The sequence below is a fragment of the Mus musculus genome, chromosome 5 (genome assembly GCF_000001635.26).
Source record: "Mus musculus strain C57BL/6J chromosome 5, GRCm38.p6 C57BL/6J".
Lineage (NCBI taxonomy): Eukaryota > Metazoa > Chordata > Mammalia > Rodentia > Muridae > Mus > Mus musculus.
The window spans coordinates 106,340,490-106,366,444 of NC_000071.6; the positions used below are offsets into that span (position 1 = coordinate 106,340,490).

A 25,955-nucleotide genomic window follows, 5' to 3' on the forward strand; every position below is an offset into this window, starting at 1 on the left:
ATGTCCAAGGACCAGTGATCCCTGCTTCCTGAGCTCTCATAGGACTGCATCAGACCAGGCAGGGGGACACAAATGATCAACAGCAATGTAGCCTTGAGCTCAGTTACCCCCATGCTAAAACCACCCGTTTCTGTTACCCATGCGGCAGCAGAGCAAGGTATTACACCTGTAGTGTTTGCTACAAGATTGACAGTTTCTTGTTTAGTTATTTATCTCAGCTCCAACAGAAAAATGAGTGTGTGCCTCCTGTTTTATGCTTGCCGCTGTAGTTTGACAAAAGGCCAGGGGGAAACTTCAGAAGGAAAGGACAGATGCCAGGAAGAGGGAGGGGGAGTTGTAAATAACATGGAAGTCTTTCCAGGCGAGCCCAGGACTCAGGTGGACCTCTTACCATAACTCAGCGGCTAGGGCACAAAGCACAGCCCTGGATGACAGGAAGTGCACATGGGAGGAAGGACACGTGTCAACAGCAAGCTACAATGTCCATCACCTTCAAATCCATCACATGGTCAATGAGCTTTCACAGTCTCTTCCGTGTCCCAGAAAAAAGAAAAAGAAAAACCGATAAGCGAGCAGCGGATGGTTTTATGTTTTAACATAACAAGTAGTTAAAGGCGTCTTCAGGAACGACCCCCCTCACCCCACCCCTCTCCACAGCATCTCAGAGCCCATTTCAGCTCAGGACAGAAACTCAAGTCCTTTATTTCAGAAAGGAAGCCCACATCGGAGAGCACTGGGTTCCATCACCACAGTTATTTCTGAGGTTAAACCAAATAAAACCTTCAAACATGTGAGTAACGACACCGAATTTTCCTTTCCTGTCAGGAGCACTAATACTAAATCAGATTTAGGATTGCAGATGCGAGAAATCACCGTAGAAACCTCTCTCTCCCGTTGTTTCTTCTCCCATGAAATTCCTCACTGGAGCAGCGACCACACCTCTGGTGTTACTGGTCTCCACATTAGTTAAGCTATCCGAACTGGCGCTGTTTAAAAGTAATCAGGCCATTTCTGTCGTTCTCAGCTGCCACCGGGGTCGGTGCCAGCATGACCAAGGAATGCCCACCTGACTTGTTATTTTTCAACTGGTTCTTCCCAGGTTTGTGGTGTATATGATGTCAGTTCATACCAGGATCTATATGAGGAAGCTGCTCGCTATCTGTAAGACAAGCAATCTCAGCATTTCTAGGGGCGAAGGAATACGCCCACACAAGAACAAACAAATCTGCAATGAAAATCCGTGTGTTCTATAAACATCAACTAAGATTAGGCATAAGGAAGCCAGTTAGCTCGTCTGCGGTCCTGCAAAGAGAAGGCCAGGAGAGATCTCAGTGCAGGTGTCTGTCTGACCCAGAAACCCAGACTCCTATAGGTCCCAGGAGTCCCTCGGGGTCCACCGGAACCCAGCTGGGAGAGTTCAGCCAGACTCTCACCAACGTTCTTTCATTTGCTAAGTAACTTAGCACATCCCTGTCCAAGTGACATGTATGGCCCAGAATCTAAGAAAAAGTGGGATGTCAACCAAAAACAAGGGCCAAACGCCATAGGCGGACGCACAGAGAAGCCGTTGGCGTGCTGTGTGTGTGTGGGGGGGGGGGGGGGGCGGGGGTCAGAGAGATGACAGTTGGATACTTTCTGAAAAGCACTACCTCAGAACAGGAGATGCATGTTTGCTGAAATGAAAGGTATTTGGGGTTTAAAAGGAAAAGACACAGATCTTATCACAAAATTAAGTGCAGATATTTCAAAATGCTGCAAGATACAAAGGGAGCTGAGAGATCTTGCAGTGTCTGGGAAAGAAACTTTGAGTTCCGTTTGTTTGTTTAGTCTCAATCTGTAGCCCAGGCTAACCCGGAGCTCACTGTGTAACCTGGATTAGACTCACATTCCCTGTAATCCTCCTCCCTGAACCTCCCAAGTGCTGGGATCATAGACATGAACCTCTTGTCCTAGAGAAGTTTGTTTCTTAGGCAAAAGAAAGTTACTGAAAGAGTTGAGCTAAGGAGATACTTAGAACTCAGCTTTGGAATGACAGCGGTGGAAGAGTGTGCAGCATATAAACTGAGGGGTGGGGGGTGGAGGGTGGGGTGCCCAGAGGCCAGCCAGGAGCACATAGTTGAAGCCCAGTTGAGGGGGAGGGTTTATAGGTCTATAGGGACATGGCTGTGTTCTGAGGAAAAGGGAGTCCAGATGGGGTTCTCCTTCTCCTTCTCCTTCTCTCCTTCTTTTTCTCCTTCTTCTTCTCCTTCTTCTTTCTTCTTCTTCCTCTTCCTCCTCCTCCTCTTCTCCTTTTCCCCCTCCCCCTCCTCCTTCATTTTACTGGATATTTTCTTTATTTCAAAAATTTTCCCCTTTCCAGGTCTCCCCTTTCCCATCCTCCCTCCCCCTGCCTCTATGAGGGTGCTCCCCCACCCACCCACCCACTCCTGTCTTCCCGCCCTGGCATTCCCCTACACTGGGGCATCAAACACCTTCAGGCCCGAGGGCCACTAATGTCCAACAAGGCCACATATGCAGCCGGAGCCAGGGGTTCCCCCATGTGTACTCTGTGCTTGGTAGTCCAGTCCCCAGGAGCTCAGGATTGCTCCTCCCATGGAGCTGCAAACCCCTCAGCTCCTTCAATCTCTTCTCCAACTCCTTCATCGGGGATCCTGCACCAGATGGAATTCTTTGAGTAAGGCAAGATACTCTACTACACCAACATGGCCTCTAGAAAATTATATTCCCCATGAATGCAGTCCACGATGGATCTAAGCCTCAAGTCTGGAGTGTGTATGATGTTAGGATAGGAAGTAACTCAGTTGGTCAAGTGCTCACCCTGCCAGCTGATGACCTGAGTTCAAGTTCCAACACCCATGTTTAAAATCAAAGCGAGATGGTGTGGGTTTATAAGCCCAGCTCTGGGGAGGCAGAACCAAGCAGCCCCCCCCCCCGCCCCCCGGAGGTAGAGACAAGCTGCCCCCTGGGGAGGCAGAGACAAGCAACCCCTTGGGGCTTCCTGGCAGGCCAGGCTATCCTATTTGGGAAAGTCCAATTAGACACTTTGTCTCAAAATGCTGTGCTTCGCTCACCCGGCTGGGCAGCCTCACAAGGTCAAAATCAGGAAATGATTGTTTTCTAGAACCACTTAGACACAAGCCAAATCAAAATAAAATAAAGGAGAAATAAAGGAGAGGGCTCGGTTCAGGCCGGGAGACACTAAGAGAACTGTGAGAGACAAGCAGAGAAAGGTGTTTCTTTCCCGTAGCTACAGCTAGCCACATTAATCCTCCACAGCCCCACACTGTCCACCCCCTGCCTGAGGCGTGTGCTGGGAGACCAGTGGAGTTTTCTTTTAACTTATTCTTTCATCTGCTCGTCCCCGAATTATATCCAGAACACTACTGTGGCAAGATACTGGACTTGGCCTTTGTCCTGAGAAGTCAGAGGATTACAAGGTAGCATAGGGGAGAGTGTGAGTCTCCAAAGGTATGGAGGGAGCCCAAAGCAGCCTGGTGCCACCAGGGCTGAAGCTGATGGCTAGCCCCGGGGGACCCTAATATCTCTACCCAGGAACAAGGAGTTGGGGTAAAATATCAAAGCCAGGCTTGTCCGTGTGACAGTGTGTTTCTGGGACGGACACTTGAGTGGCAAGCAGAGAGTTCTGAGCCGTAACGCAGTGAGTGGGTCTCTAAGACGGGCCAGCCCTTCGTCGGAGATGAGAAGAGTAGCTTACATAATGGAATCGGGGCAGAACCCGTTGCGAGCCCTGTGAGTAGAGATGTTTTGCTGACTGCTGTTGCGATGGGGAGCAGACTTTGCATATTATATCACCACTTTTTGTTGTGTTTGGCATGCAGTGTTTCTCTGCTCTTGACTCTGAGGTGTGAGGGGGAGGCTCTAATCATATGGCCTCGTGCAGATGCTCTATTTGCATCCCTATTAATCCAGGCCCCCCTGGAGATGCTCGAGCAGAGACACAGCGGGCTTTGTGTTTGAACTTGTGAGAACCCATACCACCGCTTAATAACTTAATGCATATGTATAGCCTCCTCAGACAGCCCACTAGGAGGCAGAAGCAGGAGGTGTCACCAGCTTGCAGACTGCGGGGCTCTGCGGAAATATGTTCTGACAGGAAGGAGCACCTCGTGCGGCAGAGCCTCTGCACCTTCTTCCTGTCTAGACACACACCTGTCTGGCTGGAAAGCCTGCTTTTGAAAGCTTAGACCCAAAGCATTAGTGATCAGTGATCAGTGATCAGTGATCAGTGATCAGTGATCAGAAATAGCTGGATGGGCTGATAAGCCCTCCCTTCGCCCCACCCCCCACCCTACCCCTCACGATTAACTTTGTAACACAGCTGTGGGTTTGTTTGTTTGTTTGTTTGTTTGTTTCTTTGTTTCAGCCATGAGTTAGGTGATACGGAGCTTTCTAACATGGGTCATATAAGGAAATAAGGGGCGTGGTGCATGCATGCAGCATGCTTTAGGGAACTGTGGTCCTACCTCCTAGCTGCAAGATGGGGAAGGAATAGCTCTTCTGAGTATTGTCTGTCTCTTTCAACAAACAGAGATGGCATCTTTGCAACACTGCAGGGTTGTCTTGAGAAACTGGGGTGGGAGGAGGGAGGTTACAATGGTGTTCCACTCACTGATTGGATCTTCTTCTTTGTTAGTGAGTTGGAGCTATCATGGTTATCATTGAACACTTGGTTCTCCCCTGCACTGCCTTGGAGTGGAGGGCCCAGTGTACAGATGTGCACAGTTGTGTTTGGGGCCTTCGGCTTTGTCTGTGTGGTACATAAACCAAACCAAAGCAAACTGCAGAACCTGCTCTGGAAATCTAACAAGGAAAGCACATGCTATCTGTTTGTATGTTTTGTTTTATGAACACAGGGCTTCCTTCTGGCTTTTGAATTTTATTTTGAAAAAAAAAATCTATGAAGTTGGAAAACATGACTCTAAGAATGTCTGAGATGAGCCCAATGGAGAAGCCACAATAGCCGCTGGCATGTCTGCCCACACAAGATTCACTTCCAACTAGTGACATCACACTGCCTCCCAGAAAGAACCCTGCATTGCCCATTCTGGTCTCCAGGACATTTTGAGGTTAGGACTACTGATTCTCCGTTTTCCAGCATCTTCCCCAAGTTTTCATGTCCTGCTGGCAGGCAGGACCCATCAGTGTGCATTGGCTTCCTAAGTAGGGTGAATCCTGGCTAGGTTTCTCTATGCAAAGTGCCATGTCTTTGCCCCATGAAGCTTATCCTTGTGGTTGCACGTACTTGAACTCATGAGCACTTTTTTCATGGGACCATTCTTAACCCGCAGAGTATAAATTGTCTGATACTCTGAATGAAGTTGACCAGTGCATGAGACTTTAGCCTGCCTCAACTTTAGGCTCCATCTTCCAAGGTGCCACTGCCAATTAGAGCAGTAAACAGAAGGGATTTTATTTTCTTGTAATTCTAACCACACTTCATGCATATTGAATTTTCAGTAGGTTTGAGGAGAGCAATCTATTTCTACAATGTAACTTCTAAGGATCCAACCTGAAACAATAAATGCCCTGGAGAACCAGTTATTTAATGGTGAGGATGGGATGGACATACTTTGTAGCTTTATTTTCTTTGTCTCCTCAACAGCTGCTCTTGGTGGAGGAACTGAAGCCAGCACTGTGCCTCTGCCAGCCTGGGCTTCATTTGTAAGACACCAAGCTTCATCCTCTTTATGTCTGGAGACTTTTTCAAGCCGTTCAATATTAACTAGCCATAAAACTCATAAAAGAAAAAAAGAAGTTATCAGGGAAGAAAACCCTGGTCTTGGGGCTGGTTTTATCCAAAGCTCTGAGATTTGCTAATTGTTTCCTGGTTTCTGTTTCCTTCAGACTTCCTGGAAGTTGGATTATGAAAGCCTTGAGGGTGGTCTGTCATTATCCAAAACCTCTCTTCCCCTCTTGTAACCTCTCTTTCCTTCTAGTATCAGAGGCCAGAGATTGTGCTTACATGACTTACGGTCAACTTAGGAATGCTAAAGAAAAAACAAAGCACACTCAGCCTTAGAAACTCTGACCAAACCAAGTGTGGACTACAGTCAGCCTCCCTGGGCTCAGGCCCCAGATCTGCCCTTTAGCAGTCATTTGAGCAAGTCACTCAAGGAACTGACTATCTCAATCTCGAATGAGGGCTGTCATAGCAGCTAGCCCCCAACAGGTGTATATGAAACAATGAATACACTCAAAAGCTTGGAGCAATACTTAGTGCACAGGAAGTAGCTCTTTAATTTCTCCACCCTCGCAATTGTTTTATAGACATATAAATCATTCCTTCTTCATTTTCAAGGACATTTCCTAGTTATTCTTTGATAATGTCAACTACACCTATTCTGTGGTATGCTTGTGATAACCTACAGTTCTTTGTTGCTACAATATTTGCCCCACAGTTAGACCATATATCAAATTCTTGCCGTTCCTTTTTTAAATTGAGGTAATGGTTGCTATCCTGAAATGTCTCCAGTTCTCCCTGGGACCTTTACACCCACACACAGAATTACTGCCAGCCTACATTGCCTGACCACAAGAATGAAGTCCCCTTTGATGAATTTTGTAGTTAGTAAAGTTAGTAAAGTCTGCTAAACATATCTCTGTCGATAGTTGCCAATTAGATAGATTCTAGTTTTAATGCTTAACTTGGGAAGGAGTAGAAGGAGAGGGCTATGCATTTTTTAAACCAGTGCAAGGGTCCAGGACAGAAACTACTCAGTCAAGAGAGGCCAGCCTGAAAATAGCAGAGGAGAAGATCAAAGCAGGGCTGGGGTGGGAGACAAACAGCAGACAACAAAGCAGACAGAGGCTGAAGTTCAGAGCTGACAGCCCTGAGTCTGGACACTTCAGAGAGTCTGTGTCCTGTGTTTTCTCTAAGCCCTGGCTTGGAAAACTTGCTTGCTTTGTTGGTTTCATTTATTTTTATTTTTATTTTTGGTTTTATGATTTGTTTGTTGTTTGTTTTTTAACTGTCTTTCTATGAATCTAGGATTTGTTAGACAAAAAAGGAAAGACAGTTGGGAGGAGGAGAGTTCTGTCTGGGAGCATCTCTTTGGTTTCCTTGTAGCCAGTTTTTGTAGTGATAACACTGAATCACTTCATCCAGTTAAATCTTCAGGAAATGAAGATTTAAATGAATTGAGACATAAAAATTACAATGTATTCGCTAGACTCAGCAAAGATAGGAAATGACCAGAAAGGATTTGGCTATAAACACTAAAACACAGAAAAGTTTTCTGACTAAATTTAAAGGAATTTCAAAATTCAAAATTTTGGAAAATTAAACATTTTTACTAATGACAATAGGAAGGATGGGGAACACTCCAGCCTATACAACAAATACAGCCCACCAAGAGAAGCTGAGCTTCCTGTACTGGTGTGCTAAGAAGATTCTGAAGTCTCTTGGATTGATTGGGATTCATGTTATGAGCAGTCAGGTGCACTACTGTGGCTGATATTTGTGGAATACAATTTAGGTTTTCACCAGATTAAGTTATGAGCATGACATTCTTTAAGAATTCTAGTTAAGGGACTGGAGAGATGGCCCTGCATTTAAGAGCACTGGCTGCTCTTCTAGGAGACTAAGGTCAGATTCCTAACGTTCCCATGAGGCCTTGGAAGGGTCTGTAATTCCAATCCAGGGCACCCAATGCCTCTTCTGGCCTTTGTGGGCATTGTGCACATGTGGTGCACAGACACATATGCAGGCAAATCACCCATACACATAGAACAAAACTAAAGAAAAAAAAAGACCAAGGGAAGAGCTAGGGGAAGGACTAGAAGAGATGAAGAGGAACCACATAGGAAGAACAATATCAACTAACGAGACACCCCCCCCCCCAGAGCTCCCAGGGACTAAACTACCAATCAAAGAGGGACCCATGGGGGGACCCATGGCTCCAGCTGCATGTGTAGCAGAGGATGGCTTTATCTGGAATCAGTGGGAGGGGAGGCTCTTGGTCGTGTGGAGACTTGATGACTCATCATAGGGGGATGCTAGAGCAGTGAGGCAGAGTGGGTGGGTGGTGGAGCACCCTCATAGAAGCAGGGTAAGAGGGATGGGATGGGGGTTTGCAGAGGGGAAGCCGGGAAGGGGAACAACATTTGGAATGTAAATAAATAAAATAGCCAATTAAAAAAAATAATTCTAGTTAAAAATCAAGGTTTGCTCCCTGTGCAACAACTACTTCTGAACAAATTACACAGCCATGCACTGAGTCTGAGGAACTATACATTTTACAAGAAAAAGTGAAATTCCAGAAAGCCATACTTAAGATCAAACTCCATCCACAACTTCGAGATGTATTTTTTTTTCTCATTTTAATGACCTTTACCTTGATTCCACACACTACCTTAGGATTCATGACTGTTAAGATACAAAACGCTGGGGAGATGGCTCTGTTGGTCAAACACTGCTACTCAGGCAGGAGAACCCACATAGTGAGATAAAAACTAGATGAGAAACTCCCTGACTTACTACATACAAGTTATTCAAAATAACTATATCAGATGGCTGAGGCAATCCCTCCATCAATAAAGTACTCACCTTGTGAGCAGGTGAAGAGATAACCCCAAATTTAATGCTTGATGCCTGTGATCCCAGTACTGAAGAAGCAGAGACAGTGGGTCCCTGGAGTGCACTGGCCACACAGCCCAATCATCAAGTCCCACCCAGGGAAAGATCCTGTCTCAGAATGTGAAGGTGGGAAGTGACTTAAAAAGGAATATCAGAGGTTGGCCTCTGACCTATACATGCACACATGTGCACATGCACATATATAAATACAGGAGCGGGGAGAGAGAGGAAAGGAAGGGGGGAGGGAGATAGGGAGGGAGAGAGAAGAGAGAGACAGAGACAGAGCTTGACAATAGACATTCCACCAAGTCCATGAGCAACCACGAGGTCTACATCCCTGTAGCTTTTTATCTCTAATAATATATTCAAAAGGAGTTTATAATTTAGGCATATTCTATTTTAGTTAATGAAGGTTCTGAAATTTTAAGTCCTGGGATCCCTAATTATTCTTATTTGCTCATGGGCATCTAATTCCACATCTCTGAGCTAAATCGTTTTATCGTTTAGATTAGCGGCCCTTGGCTTTTTGACCTGCAGTGCGTGTTTAAGTGTCTTTTCAGTTTGGTTTCTCTTTAATTAGGAGAAGAAACCCTGTATTTTAAGACTGTCACTGTTTAAAACAATGTGAATTTTACCTAACACATTTGCCTTGAAGCATCTGCAGTGAACTTATTTTTATAAATCAAAACAAATATGAATTTAAAAGCAACCATTAGGTTCTATGGCCAAGATGATACCGCTCTTGACCCTCATAGCATAAAAATTCAAATTCCTTTGTTGAAGATTGTTCTGTGCAAGAAGATGTGATTTTCATAAATCTCTTTGTTTCTCGGGAGTTCAAAAGGAGCAAAGACAAAATTCTGTAGAGCAGTACCAAATTAGCAATTAGAGCCTGCCATGGAGGGCTGAACAGCCATGCTCTGCTGTGGAGGGAGGATCGGAGGACCGGACATTCAGCCTGCAGAGCTCCTTATGCATCCCACAGAACCAAGAGGGCAGCCAGGGAAAAGTGCAAACTCCAGTGTGAGCCGGGAGTTTAGTGTTGCTTACAGTTTTCCTCTTTGCTCTCAATGCTGTTACAAATAATGCAAACCTGTTTTTATTAATTTACATTAAGTTCATTTAACACTGATGAAACAGACCAGAAATGTATAATGAGGAACATTTAACAAGCTCCCGCGTTAGGCTAATCTGCTCCGTTTGCAAGAGCTTAGCTCATTCTTGGGAAATAGCCTGGTAGAAGCCCCCTCCTTACTTAACAAGTAGAAACGAGGAGGAGAGTCGCCAGCTACTGATGACAAAGAAATGAACAAGCTTAATAATCTCCAATTGGTTTTCCACTCCACTTAATGATGGAGACAATGCTCTGTGGCCAGAAGAACACGGGAAGCAACCATGAGTACTGAAAATTTAATTAAAAGTCAGAAAGCCATTGCAATGAAGACTCAGCAGAAAGCCATTTATTTTTAAAATCTAATATATTCTTCATGACTAAAGGCTAAAGCCCACGCTGACTTTACACACTTAGCTGTAACTGATTTAAGCTACTTGATGACTTTTTTTCCTCCATCCCTCCCCCTTTTTTTCTGTCTACCTTTTCCCCCCTTTTGGCTCACAGGGTGGTACTCAATTTGCAATGGAGTAAATTGGCAGAATTTAATTTGGTGGGATTTTTTTTTTTAACTCTGTAAAAAGAATCCTCATTAAAGCCACAGGATCGGCTATATGCTTTTTCCATCATTAAGTAGCCTAACTGCAGGTAAAAGTTACAATTATGGATTTATATAAATCCTATTGTCAATTTATAGCTGAAAGACTGGGGAGGCACCTCGTTTTAAACAGGTTATTTTTTCCCCTTAACCTTTCTTTGTTTTAATGAGGATTCGGTTTGTCACTGTCTGAGCCGTCTCCCGGTAGGAAAGTTTCTCAGGAAATTATAAGGAATGAAAAGTAGCGATGGGAGAAGAGGCTTGGCTACATTTCAAATCGCTAGAAGACTCAATACTTGAAATTCATCTCCAGAGCCCTGTATGCATTATTGTCTCTTAGGTGCCACATTGGCCTATGAAAACCCTGAACAAGGAGGATTCCGAATAGGGCTTAGAGAAAGAGGAGCTGAGAAAGCTCCCGCCCCCAGGTGTGGTCTACTTGCAAGAAACACTGGTTAAAGCAATAAATAGAGTTGGTTCTCCTATAAGACCTTGATATCAATATATCTAGCATAGTTCACCTGACTTTGTCCTGCCCCCTCCCCACAAATAAAATAAAATAAAAAGCTTTAAAGTTGTTGGCAGACCAGCATGGACACTTGTTCCAAGCATCCAGGTGAAGGTTCTGAGAGCAATGCCTCCCACCACCCTAAGAAATGTGGCTGAATCTCCCCATCCCCCTGCAGACGTTTAGCCTACGCATGCGCACACCCTGACAGTGCGCTTAAGGCCTGCAGCCCAAGTAGGAGAGCACACATTGGGAGGCTCAACCGCCATTTCCCTCTTGGCTCTCTAAGAGGGTGGGCAGATCTGGATTCTAAGCCATTTCACAGCAAACACGCGTCTCTAACCACCAGCATTGGCTTAATTGGGGCTGCTTCCAAACCAGGTCCTCTCCTGCCTGCTACTTCCTAAAAAAGAAGCAAAACCACCGAGGATTTTGCTGCAGGATCCGAGGAAACCCCAGGCTTTGTCACTTGAGGTAACAGCTGCTGGTTATTTTCTTTGGTCTGTGGTGGAGGTCACGTGTTCTGTTCTTGACCAACACCTTTGAAGACGGAGGCCAGCTCAAAAGCTTTCAGCAGACTCTCTGCCTCCTGTCGCAGCAGTGCTGTGCACTAGTCCAGCAAAGACAGAAAAGTCAACCCTACCCCTATGGCTCCCACTCCTCCTGGGGCCCCGCATTGTCACGAGTGTACACTTTCCTGGATACAAAGCATCATTTCCTTGTCCTTCCTTGGGGCCAAATCTAATGATATTGTAATTCAGAGGCATGCAGCTAATCCATACTTATTCTTTTGCTAAAAAGAGTAATGGTTGATTCTGGAATCATCTGGAGTCAATAGCCTTCTCTTATGGATTCAAGAACATTCTTAGTGCCAGGCCCTCTGTGAAAACATGGAGATTCGAATACTTCTCATTGTGTGTTGGGTCTAATTTACCTTATCAAAACTCCCACTGGACCGAACAACGTAAGTTTTATATTATGTTGTTCGTTGACAGAGTCTACTTTCCATATACGGTCTCCATGTGTAGGTCCAAACCAGACAAAACAGTTCTGCCTGTGGTCCTGCCAGAATTCAGGCTGTGAATGCTTTTTTCAAGCTTTCCACCAACATCATGGAATTTCTGGCAGTTGGTATCAAGATGAAGTGTGGTAGCCTGGTTCTGACTACAAATGCATCTCAGCGTGTACCCTGAGGTAGACATTGTAAATAAAGTAGAGTGTAAATTGGGCTGTTGAGGTGGACCCGTGAGTAAAGGTGGTTGCAGCTAAGCCTTTTGACCTGAGTTCAATCCCCACAAATTTTCCTCAGACCTCCACATGTCTACTGTGACATGCACAAGCATGGATACACGCACACAGAGAGAGACACACATTCACACACACACACACATACATACATTATAAAAATGACAGCAAAAAAAGCATCCTGTTCTACAATACAAACACTGTAATTTGGCAACACAGCCTGCTGTAGAGTTACGGTCACACCGCCTGTAACTGCAGGCATGACTAGGGGTGGGAATCATGGCTGCTGCCCAGGACTGCCAGAATATCATGTAACATACCACAATTCTGTGAAAAGGTCCAGAATCAGAATTGGAAGTACAGTTTCTACGAATGCATATTACTCTTATACCCTTGTGAAGTTGGAAAATCTTAAGTTGAATCATCAAAGCTGGGGACCATTTGTATGGGTTAAGCATGAAAATAACCATCAGAGCTGACTGAGGGAATCCGATGGGTCTGCAGTACCCATGAACCCTGTGTCCTGCTCCCCTGCCCCGCCCCCACTCCACCATGTTGCCATGTTGGAACAGAAAGATCCCATGATGCAAGAGTCACCTAAAGGTTGCCCAAACGACCCAGTGATCTTTAAGGAGACTGAATATCAAGATAAATGCATCATGGCCCAGTTTCTCTCTTAGCTACAAAGCATTTTTGGGGGCCTAAACAAGTTTGTTTTGTTTTGTTTGTTTGCTTGATTGCTTGCTTTTTGTTATGTTCTTGACAAAAATGGAGTTGTTTTTTTTTTAATGACAAAATCAGGATTTTCAGTGAAATGGTGCCTGTTGACAGAATGTGTCATCTCCCTGTAGTTCCCAGTTTTACTGAGGTGCTGCCATCCACACCTCCCCACCCCATCCTTGCTTCCTGTCCCCAGCAGATCTACATGATAAAGTGTCCTGGAGATATGTATGTGTCTGGTCTGGGTTTTAGTTGTCAGAGAAGGCTTTATCAAGAATGACATATGTCTGGGTGTGGCGCCTCGGAGAAGCTGGAGTCCGGTCACCTTATTCCTCATCCCCACAGATGAACCCAGTGACAATTTAATGGTGGAGCTTTTCCATCACTCAAGGCCCTCAGATCATCTACTGTCTTTCTGCCAGGTTCAATTTGAGCCAACCCTAGTCCTAACGGCATCCACACACATCCACACACCACAACCCTTCTAGCACCTAAAAGCAGGGCACAGGTCTGTTCTGCGTCTGCGCAGCCCACCGGGCTCCAGGAGAGCGCTGCAAACGCACCAATAGGGGAGCAGCTACAATGCAGTCCAGAGTGGCAGCGGCAACGCAATCACAGATGCAGACGCAGACGCAGACGAGGGTAGGTCTTGAAAGGGAAGTTAAATGAGGCAGACACAGGTGAGGAACTATGAGTTGCTGGCTTCTAACACTGTGCTAGGATGGTCACAGCAAGGTTTCAATACATGCCAGGGGACAGAAGGGATGAGGGAGAGAAGTTGAGGAAATACACAATATCAGCAGCAAAGGGAGCTCATTGAAACGGTTTTGTGAGCTAGCCTGCATGGATTGTGTAGAAAAAGAAGAATCTGAGACATTTCTAAAATAAAATCAAAGAAAGATCACCAGACACGGCTGTCCTTTGACCTCCATGAGCCTGGCATGGCACACACATGTACCATGTGTACACACACACACACACATACTATGTATAAACACATATATACCATGTGCACACACACACACACACACCATGTGCATACATACGCACACACCATGTTCACACACATATACACCATGTGTATACATACACGTACAAATAAATATTTTAAACAAATTCTTTATTCTCTCTGGATTACCTTTGAAAACCTAAGAGAGCTGGTCTTATCAATGGTCGCCTTGTTAAGGCACTCATGTCCACTTCAGCAGCAACACACACTATGTTTACATTTCATTTGGATTCTAGAAATACAAAATACCAAGTCCAAAGATCATTTGGCTGAGCTATAAATGATAAACTAAAGTATCCTGTGTTTTTTCCAGAATGGGGTTCTCCAAAGAAACCCACGTAAGTCACTACAGACTGTTGCCATGGGGACAGCATACCCTCACAGGCAGCCAAAGGCAAGACTGAGGATGGGTCATGTGACCAGACGGCAGCCAGGTGGGTCCTGCCCAAATGCTCCCTCAAGCCCTTTTCCACCTCTGTGAATATTGACATCATTTTTCTACTTACTGTTCCAAAGAACTTGAGGTAAATGACATTAATTAAAGATAAAATTCAAGTTTTTAGGTTTCACATAGAATTCTAAAATGTACAGAGAATGCCTGCACTCTTTCAAGGTCACAGGTAGGAGTTGTCAAGATCTGGCTCTGTTCCCGATCACACGGGTTTGAGACAATTTATAAAGTGGGCTCCAGTTGTCATTAGACCACTGATAAAAACAAACACATCGTTTTTCTTCCTGGTTTCATAACATCTGCTTATTGGTTACATCGTCATAAAGAAGAGATTCATAATTTAGTATAATTTGGAAAATGTATAGACAATTACTCTAGTTTAGGGGGTATACCTGTCTGTGTGCACAGACATGCATGCATGAGTCTGTATCTTTTTACATATGTGTTATATGAATACACATGTGTATGCCTGTTGGTTTGTGTCTGTGTATACATGTGTATATCTGTTAGTGCATGTTTGTATGTGTATGCATGCATGTATGATGTGTAAATGTGTGTGAAGTGTGAGTATGTATGTATATGTCTGTTAGTGTGTCTGTGTACACATGTGTATGCCTGTTAGTGCACATGTGTATTGAAAGGACAACATAAATCCCATTTGTCTCCATTTAAGGACCAGGCATGATTTTGAAAAGAAAGCCATAAGGAACCAGCTCCGGGGACAGACCATAAAATCCAGAAACAAGGTCCTAAAGCCCCCTCCCAAAGAACAGCCCGAGGATAACCACAAAAATGGAGAAATATCTTATCTCAGAAAGGGCCATCTGAGCTGGACATTCTTTTTCATCACATAGTTGAACATTCATGACATAGGAATGCAGACCACTGACCACCTGCGACCCCCTAGCACTCACTCACCAATGACATTTTAGATTACCTAATCCTTCTAGAGAGTTCTGCCCCCGCCCCCATTCCCTATAAAAGGCTTGGGGTCACCATTTCCAAAGAATGTTTGAGCCTCACATGCTGGTTGCTTTTACAGAATAAATGCTCTTTGTCTTTGCACACTATCTGAGTCTGGGGTCTTCCTTCAGCAATTTTCAGACCCTACATATGTGTGTGCATAAGTGTATGATATGTGTGTGCTACACATGAGTGCACATGTGTAAGCCTGTTAGTGTAGATGTGTGTGATGTGTGTGTGATATGTGTGTTACACATGAGTACACATGTGTAAGCCTGTTAGTGTAGATGTGTGTGATGTGTGTGTGTGATATGTGTGTTACACAAGAGTACACGTTTGTAAGCTTGTTAGTGTAGATGTGTGTGATGTGTGTGCTATGTGTGCGTACACATGTGTGTGCCTACTAGTGCCTGTGTGGACTCAGAGGTCAAGGTCAGTAGTGCCCCATCTCATTGGGAGGGGACAGGGTTTCCCAGTAGAGCTCACCAATTGCCGAGTCAGCTGGCAGGCAAGCATTTGGGGTCTTTGTGTCTCCACCTCTTGACATTGGAATTTACAGGCACATGCTGCCTCGACAGGCTTTTTACATGGGTCCTGGGGATTCAAGTCACAAAATCTAATTTTAAAACATATTTACTTCTATTGGGAAACATGGTGAATAGATTTTCAGTGGAGACAGCTCTGATTATATAACTGGAAGAGTTCGTGACTCTGTACGGCTGACAGCAGGTTTGACTGTTCTCTGGAGTAGCTGTAATAAACAAGATATCGTCCCCAAACCATTCAAGAAATTTCTGTTGATGTATGCTGTGGTTTGGATGAGAAATGTCCCCCATTGGTTCCCCACTTGGTGTTTGGGTTTGTGGAGGTTATTGGATCTTTAGGAGGCTCGACCTTGCAGGGGAATTATGTCACTGGAGGCAGGTTTTGAGGGTTAACAGCATTGCCTCTCCATTCCAAAGTGGATGGAACTGTGACCTGCGAGATTCCTGCTCCTGCTGCCATGCTTTGTCTGCCTCTGTTCATGCCTTCCCCACCATGGTAGACACCACCCCTTTGGAGCTGTAAGCCAAAATAATCCCTTTTCTTATTTGAGTTGCTTTTACAGAGATCGTGGTATCTTATCACAGCAACTATGAAGTAACTAACATAGTGTGCATAGTGTGTCTCCTGAGTGCACAGGGCTACTTCCTGGTAGAATTGCTCACCTCCTTCAGATAGGCTACCCTACTGAAATCTGCATCATGTCCCTAGTTCCTGAGCCTCAGGTTGTTTCTCCTTCCTTGCTTACTTTAATTGTGTAGTAGTAAACGCAGCATAAGCAATGTAAGAATCGAGCCTTGCTAGTTAAATATAAGAACACAGAGCAAAATATCTGAGAAAGGTTACACCTCTTTAAAGATGCAAATTGGTAATGGAGCTCAATATCAAAACAACAGAGCGCTGTTAATTTTTAAAAAGGTGCAAATTGCTAATCTTACTTAAGGCTTTTTTTTTAATTGCTTATTAAGAGTCCTAGCACACACACACACACACACACACACACACACACACACACACACACTCAAAAAAATTAAACAAAATAAACTCTTAAAAATAGAGTGGTAAGAACAAAACATGAGTTTGACTATAACCCTTTGTGGGTTACCATAAGCCTTGATAATATTTGGAAACTCTCTCATCTACCCCAACATGAGTCTAGAAGTCTGCACACCTAATTTATCACTCACCTCTTGCTTTATAAGACTGCAGAACCCCAAAGATGTAGACAATAACCGTTTAGCTCAAGTTTGGGGATTCACCCACAATGGGTGGGCAGAGGTGACTGGGCAATAGAGCGTTATTCCACGTGCTTTGCTTGACAATGGCTATGACCAGAGAGCACTTTTCCCAACTATCTACAAATGTCACATACCTTAGCTTTTGTTTTATAGTCACCTTATAATGGTAAGGCTCCACTTAGCCCCTAATTCATAGGCTAGATATCAAGGCCACTAATATTGCATACACACAGTTTATTGCGCACACAATAGGGAGCGAGCTAATTTGGATGGCAAGAGAGAAAAAAATTAGATTGAGCCTGTCTACTGGTAGGGCTTCAGATAGGGATAGAGAGGAGTTATTGTGTGTGGGTCAGGGTATCTACATGCCCAACGATGCCATGATATCAGGGGATGCTCATGTGTTTCCTAACAAAGTGAGAGTGGTAGGAAAGGGTCTTAGTCACTGTTCTATTGCTGTAAGAGACACCATGACCAAGGCAAACTATAAAAGAAAGCTTTCAATTGGGGCTGGTTTACAGTTTCTTAGGGTGAGTCTACAATCATCATGGCTGGAATCACAGCAACAGGACAGCAGGCTAAGCACTAGAGTAGAAGCTGGGAGTTTATGTGTTCTCTACATCCATCCAGCAGGAAGAGAACCTGGATCTATTGTCACTCCTTCGCTAAGGCCACACTTCATCAACCCTCCTAAACAGTCCAGCAGATAGACGAGCCTATGGGGGCCATTCTCAGGAAGGGCAGCTTAGAAGTCTAAATTTTATCTGTAGTCTAACATCAAAATTGGAATCAGGCTCTTTGGTACAAACTCCACAAGTCCAAAGTCAGACTGTCTGATCTCAGAATCAAAGATGGGAAAATATGCCTGAGTGAATGAAATTGCAAAGGAATATGTCAACAGCATGAGGGTTCAGGAAGGACATACAATCAGGGCTATTAATGCTATCAGTCAAGCATGAGGCTACTCAGCATTAAATATTCAAGACAGAAATCTATGCATGAATGTGAAAAAACAATGCGTAACACACCTAAAATGTTAGAGAAGTGCACGAAGAATGGGACACCAGGGAGCAGATGTGTACACAATGAGTGTGCACAAAGCGAGTGTGCACATGGTGAGTGTGCACACAGTGAGTGTACATAATGTCCCTTCCCAGACCCAGGGAGTGAATGTGCACATAATGACCTTTCTTGGACAAAAGCAGTAGAAGCAGAAAATCGTCAACTGAAGTGAGCAGACTAAGGATGGCTTGTGAGGTAAAGGAGAAGGGCTGCTGGATCCACACATAGTGGGTCTTATAACTTATAACAGTTTATTCACCTGATGTAATTGTCTTCTCCATGACTTACTACCTCTGTCTGCTAACCTAAGCCTCGTCCTCAAAGCTTCTATCCTCCATCCAATCTAATCTAGACCTAGAATGTTTTGAGCCTCTGAGACTTACTGCTGAATAAGCTCACCCCTTCCTAGTTCTTTCTGAACTCTGATTGGCTGGTTCAACTCAGCTGTTCTGGTTCAAACTCCTCTCCAAGCTGAGTGATTCAATCTGGCTTCTCCTGGCTTCTGACTGAATTGCTGTGCTTGGCCTCAAACTAACTCTGGCAATCTGTTCTAATCTCCTGGCTCCTTCTCGTTGTCTGTCTTGTTTTGTCTTCACCTGTATCTAGCTTCTTCTCTCATCAACCTGTCCCAGTAAAACTGCCTCTTTTTCTCTGCACTGACCCCCAAGTAGCTTTCCTTTCCTCTCTCTTCTCATGAGAGTTGGACATATCTTATTCTGTCAAATCTTTCTCTGATTCATCACTTTGTCTGCCACTCAATTAGACATCACTTTTAAACATAGCTGCTTCTTTCTACAAACTAACTTTACCTTCATTGTTTGGAATTAAAGGTGAGAGTGAAAGACTGAGCTATACCACAACAAGAAACAGATTTTTTTTCCAGTAAATGACACAGTCTCATATATCAAATATCTCATCAAATATCCTGAACATTTCCCCCCTTTTTGTCTAAGCTAAAAATTGTACACAGTTTAACTATTATATCAGACAAGTGTTGATCCCCAAACCTGAAAATCTGGATGTCCTTGTGAAGATCCACTGACACAATGATCCTTGGTAACTGCGGTCCCCATCACCTGTTCTTCACCAACAATGCACTTCGGCACCAAAGTTTTCCATCCAGTTTGCCAGTCTGAGAAACAATCTGTCCCTTAGCTGGTTTGTTGAGCTGTCTCCATGCAGAGGGGATCTGCTTTCTGTGTTGTCTGAGTTGCTATCACTCTGCATCTCTTCCTTCCTTGAGGCCTTTCATGAGGAAGCGTCTCTTATTCAGATCAGATCTTTATCAATTTTGAGGGAACCTATAGTCCATAGTCTTTTATAGGCAAAACATTTTCTCCAGATTAATACATTCCCTGAGTTCCACTCTGATGTTAAAACATCTTTAAAGTGTGCAGGTTGGCCTAATCCAGCAGTTTTTTCTACAATCCAATGCCTTCCAAGTAATCCTATTCCCCTTGTCTGTTTATCAAGGTACAATTAGATCTCTATGAGTCTGCACATAAGACATCTAGGCACTTGCATTCCATGCCTGGCTTCCCACCATCAAGCCAGGCTTTCTACCCATTGTCAATGGGCTGTCTATCTTGATCCTCAATTTCATTAGGTGCCATAGGTTCACAATTAAACAGTTCCTATTCTCTTACTTCCTCTGTCTTTTGACTCTCAAGCCCTTGTATTACTATAGCTAATCCTTCTTGTTGTATGGCTACTTTTCAGCCCTTTTTGAGAGGAAAGATATAAAGATTGCAATTGAAACTAGAGAGGGGTTTGCTCTGGTGGTCACAGTTGCGGTGAGTTGTGCTAGTTCAACCCCCTCAAATCTTTTCTTTGCTCTTAAGGGATCTGAAAATGGAAATTTCAGAAAATGGAAAATTCCATTTTTTTAAATGCAGGAAAAGTCTGACTATCTAATTAAAATCGTCTATTTTGGGTGACTTACTGTGACTTGCTATCTCAGAGGCACCTGCATCATTTCTTGCTCTGGGATCAAAGCTCTTGCTTCTTTGGTGTCTCCTGTATCTCTCTGGGAGTCCAGCCCAACTTAAAGAACTGTTTCTTCCTCTGTAGATGATCCCAGAGAAATTTCTCCTCTGTGGCTTTCTGTCAGTCAGATGCCCTCTGCTTTCCACAATGCTGATGGATTTTCTTCTTCTCCAATCATGTTGGGTTTTCTTCCAACCATGGTGACCACCAGATGTAAATGTGTCTTTTATTTGCCTGATGTAATTGTTGTCTAATTTGCTAGCCTAGGCCTGGAAGATTCTGGAAGCTTCTACCCTCCAAAAAATCTAATCTAGGCCTAGAATATGTTCTGCCTCTGAGACTTACTGCTGAATACACTCACCCTTTCTAATTCTTTCTGAACTCTGACTGGCTGGTCAACTCAGATGTTCTGCATCAAACTCATCTCCAAGCTGACTGATTCAGCCTGGCTTCTCTCAGTTTCTTAATGAATGGCTCTGCTTGGCCTCAAACTAACTCTGTTAATCTGTTCTACTCTTCTGGCTCCTCCTTCTCTGTCTTGTTCTGTCTTCACCTGTCCCTAGCTTGTTCCCTCTTCAACCTGTCTCTGTAAAACTCTCCCAGTAAAGCCGCCTCCTCCTGTTCCTCTCTGTCTGCTTCTTAAGTAGCTTCCCTTTCCTCCCTCCTCTGCAGAGAGTTGGGCAGATCCACTTCTGTCAAATCTTTCCCTGAGTCATCACTTTGTCTGCCACTCAATTAGACATCACTTTCAAACATGGCTGCTTCCTTCTACAAATTAACTTTACCTTCATTATTTGGGATGAAAGGTGTGTACTAAAGACATGTTTATATTCCAGCCAGAGGGATTAAAGGGGTGTGCTAAGGGCTGAGTCACACTACAACTAGAAACAGATTTTTTTTTCAGTAAATAACACAGCCTCGGGGTTCACAGTGTGATCAAATACCCTTCAACAGTGTCTCATTCCTTAAGCCATGATGTTAAGTCCTATAGAAAGTCAGTATAGTTATCCCTCAGTGAATTCTAAGACAGGAGAATCCTAGCTTGGTCATAAGCCACCAAGGGGAAAAAAATACCACAGTGGAATAGCCACCCGGTATGAATGAAAACATTCCCCAGTTTTCAGTTGGGGAAATATAAAGCAATTTTAGAGTGTGTGTAACAAGAAAAGAGTTTCAGCTAGAGCGGCCAAAGAGCTGTACCCTCTGAAAGGAGGGGAAGTTGATCTCCTGTGGCCACAGCGCAGAGGGCAGATGGGTGCCGTACGTTAGTGGGGGGCATCGGATCTAGCCAAGTTGCCAGGTCTCTTCCATGGCTGCCACTGTTCTGGAGTACAGTGGCCAGGAGCCAAGGTCAGGGCCACTGACCAGGAAGTGACTAGGAAGTGACCAGGAAGTGACCTTGGTAGGCTTGAGCAGCTTCCAGCAGCAAAAGCTTCAGGAGAGACGTCTCTTCCCCAAAGTGCTACACACAGCTCTGTATGACAGACGCTGTCAGCTCTCAGACGATCGTTGGTGAAATAGCTCTCCTGCCCTTGATTCCTTGTGACAGGGCCTTATATGCATTTTGGGGTGGGGTGGGGTCTAAGAGCAGATGCTTTCTATTGGCTTGGTCTGAGATGTTAGGGATGCTTCATCTGCTTGAGGAAGGGCTTTGGATGTTGCCCCTATGTGACTGACTGTCACAGTCCTCTCCATGGGGTGTCCTGGTCACATGTCCCAGAACAGGAACCTGGTTGGAAGTAGATGAAATACCTAATGCTCTCAGGTATGAGAGAACTGGGGTTTCTGAATCCACTTGACCTTACCAAGTTTTCTGTCTGATGGCACAGTCCACTGCCCCACAGCTGAACCCCCCCCCCCACCCCGCCCAGGCTTCGTTGGAAGAGCCCTCCAATAATATATTACAAGGATAACAGGAATCCTCTTTATTTTAAGCACCATTTGGAAATGTTACTTATTCCATCTCACAAACACCATCAGGGCTCCTGGGCTGTAAGCTTGCCAGTTGAAATTCTCTTTATTTCCTTACCTACACTACTGCCCACCACCACCACACAGGCATGTGTGGGGGTGTATTAGCCCCATGCACCCCATAATCTGCCTCCCTCAGAAGCTGAGCAGTGGAATCACCCACCCACACCAGAACTAGCAGAGCTCGACACCAAATAGCCAAACCCAGGCAGAGTGAGAATATATAATCTCATTGTTCACACTTAGGGCATCAAATCCAAGTAGCTGCATAGAAACTTGCAGTGCCAGACTCCTTAGGAAAACACCCTACCAACACAGAGGAAGTCTGTGGTCTAGAAAAAGAAACCAGTTCAAGGGAATGTGAAGTTCTTGGGAGGAAACAGGCCAAATGAAAGCAGACTTATTTTAGCAACTCCTCTTCCTCCCTCCATATCCAGTCACCCACCACTTCTGATGTGTTTCATGTCTGAAATACATCAAATCCATTTGCTTTTAATATCCTTATGATGCACACAGCACACATATTTACACACTGTCTGCACACAACTACCTAGTATTTACCCAATAACTCCCAGATAACTGCACAGCACCTCAGGATTTCCACAGAGCAGCCTTCTTCCTGCTACAGCCTCATCTGCCTGCATCCCCCCTTCCCTGGATCCACCATGTTCACCAACAGCTTCACTCTCTTGTCATTTGCCTGAAATGATCTTCAGCGACCCAAAACACTTTCCAGTATGTTCTCCAAACCATAGTACATACCTTCTACAGGGGCCACGTGATTTGTGAGTTTCCCTGTGTCTTCTACCATTCATTGTAGAAGTTCCATCTTCTTCCCACCTATGTCTGTGTAGCCCAGATCATAACTATATCATAGCAATTTGTTTCTGGTTAGAGTATGAGCCTCTTAGTCAGCAAGGGCCACCTTATTCGTAGTCTCTGTCACTGTATGCTCCACGGTAAAGTGCTTGGTACTCACAGGTACTCCTTACATACCCAGTGGGTGGGTACGTGGGTAGGTGGATGGATAACTCATTGCTCCTTCCTGACATATCTTTTACCCCGCCCCTGCAACATAATATTATTTTCCTGAATGGGGTGGAGGGTTTTTGGGACAAGTTAAACACAGGGCATCTTTATTTTCAGTGGTCCCTGGCAGTTTGAGAGAGAGAATCCAAAAGATGGAGAGAGTGGAAGCATCAAAAGATAAAACACGCAAGAGACACAGGAGAAGAGTTCTGGGGACCACAGGAGAAAGGGCAGAAAGGACATCTGGCGAGCACGTGAAGGAAAGACATCGCGCTAGCACGTGGAGGAGAAGACAGCGGGAGGGGGGCGGGGGGAAGCACGCGGAGGAGAGGACATGGGGCGAGCGCGTGGAGGAGAGGATATTGGACGAGCGAGGGGAGGAGAGGACATGGGGCGAGCAGGTGGAGAAGAGGCCATTGGGTGAGCATGTTGAAAGAACATCTGGCGAGCGCTTGAAAGCAAGAAAGACAAGCGTAGGGCAGAAGGAGCGAGCATGAGCGAGCAGTGCGCCAAGAGAATGAGAAGGATGGAGAGCTGTTCCTAGCAAAACCAGGGGAAGGGGGGACCTAATAAGAAGCAATTAGAAGGAAAGTGAAAAGACTTATTCTAGGAGTTTGGTGTTAAAAAGCAAATGAAGTGGAAATTTTGTAAGTGTTAAACTCTACCCAAAAACAGTATGAGGGGAAATTTTCACACAGTATAACTTAAAACAAGTAAAAAAAAAAAAAGTATAACAAATTTGTGTTTGGATGATAGAGCATACAAGATCATAATTAAAACACTTTACCAACGCTAATTAAGGTAGGTAGGTCAATGTTATTGGCCTGTTTTTTGGTTTTTGTTTTGTTTTGTTTTGTTTTGTTTTAAGTAAAAACAGCCGTTGGAGTGGGAGAGCTCAGAGGCCTCAGCAGGCTCACCCAAGTGTGAACGTCAGGAAAGAACCGGGTAGTTGGACTGCTCAGAGACAGCTCCAGGGAAGAGGAAGCGCCTAAGAAAATCTCCCGGGCACAAAGGGGAAATACAAATGAGCAAAAGACAGATAAGGAACATAAAATGTATTGTTTTTCTGAGAAACATTCAAGGCTTTCAACGCACCATCATGTTCAGCTAGCTGCATCCTAGAAGGGCCAGCGGGCAACTCCACTAAAGAAAGAGAACTCTAGAGTGAACCTCAAACTCATGCTGGTTCCTGACTTAGACCCAGGGCCAGAGACATTCAGAGACCCCAAAGGAGACCTTAGAAGTCCAGGAATCCTGTGCTAGCTCAAGTAGATGGCACATCTCGGTGGCCTCTTCCTGACTTCCATGCTTCCAAGCATGATGCGTCTTTATATGTAGGTAGGACTTCCAACAATGCCACTAAAGCTTTGGACACTGGAGTCTCCTGGATGCCCCCACGTTCTTGTGTCACAGCCATTAACTCTGGATTACAAAGATCTAGACTATAACCCCCTGGAGATCAGAGCAGCCTTCCTTACTCCTTGAATACAACCCCCATCAAGAGGCCCATTCTGGAATAATTGGCAAATAAATTTGGTGATGGAATAGATACATAAGTAAATATATCTTTATAAATTATAAATTATAATTATATATACACATACATATCACATATACATGGGCACAGACCCCTTGAGGGTTTGTGACAACCCTTAGGACACCTAGCTACAGTTTGAAATATCCACCACTAGATGGCACTATTTTAATGATACAGTAAAGCCTTTTATCTGATGCGGCCGCTGTCACAGGCGAGGTTGATGCAAAATGTACATTCCAAAAGTCAAATGTTCCTATCCTGCTGCTGCTTACCATCTATAACGCTTAATGTGATCCTCGTCAGAGGGGAACGACTTCCAATCAGTTCTCAAGTCTCCAACCTCACTGGTACTGCTGCCCAAAGCGCCATTGGAATGTTGGGTGTTTTCAATAACCTGTGTCATTTGTTAGATTTGTTATCGTTACAGTTGTTTTCAGTCTCATATTGAAGGACTTCAATGACACCCCTGCGGACAGCCCTAGACACGACTGCATAAGCGGACACCTGCTGGAGTGTTGGTGAAGGTCTGGGTTTGCCTCCTGGGCCATGGACACGCCTGCTGATGATACTGAGGCTTCATGGTGGCAATGTTACATTAGTGAGCATGAGCAGTCTTCCAGGACATAGAACCGAAAACAGGTTCCTGAGACAGATGAGGAGTGGGAAGGTGGCTGAAAGTCAAGGAGCCGACGCCTCCGGGGACCCCCTAACCCATTCGTCAGGGCAGAAAAGCTCCTCTATTCAAGTGTTAGAAACCCATTCTCCTAGTAAAAAGACAAAAATAATCAATTGCTAGTGATCTCTCATGCCTCCCTCCCTCCTCTCTCAATAGACAAAGATAATAGACAAGGGGCAAGTGATAGAGGTGATAGGTCATTGTAGCACAGCACACGTCTGCTTATTTATGTTTCGTACTCTTCTAAGTGGGATTGATTCTGCGAAATAACTTTTCATTTTGACATCACAAGGGCAACTGAGCTCTAGGTTCTTGAAGTAGCCACCCCCCCAGCCCCACCCACAGTGCTGCCCACAGTCACGGCCCCGCCCACAGCCCCAGTATGGCCCCGCCCACAACCCAGCCCCAGTTTGGCTCCACCCACTGCTCTGCCCAGACCCTGCCCACAGACCCCACCACCAGCTCCATCCAGCACACCCTCCAGTTCAAGTGCTTGCTTGTGTGCTTGTGGCCGCCTGCCTGCCTGCCTGCCATGGCCCTGAGCCTGTCTCTCCCAGCATCCGTTCTGTCCTCCTACTCCCAGCTGCTCACATGGCCGCTGGTGCATCTGAGAACACAGTGAGGAACACGTGCTCTGGGGAGTGAACACTGTGACTGTGTCTTTTGAACCCTCTCACAGCACAGCTCAGAGTAAGTGTACATGAAGACACAG

General features: G+C 44.8%; 1 long non-coding RNA gene across 1 annotated transcript; it reads left to right on the forward strand.

The window, feature by feature from the left end:
* The first annotated feature begins 3,372 nt into the window (after window positions 1–3,372).
* On the forward strand, window positions 3,373–23,682 carry 4930458A03Rik. The gene is made up of 3 exons (XR_880514.1): window positions 3,373–3,437; window positions 14,101–14,221; window positions 23,148–23,682. It is a non-coding gene; the product is annotated as an RIKEN cDNA 4930458A03 gene (long non-coding RNA).
* The last annotated feature ends 2,273 nt before the right edge of the window (window positions 23,683–25,955 follow it).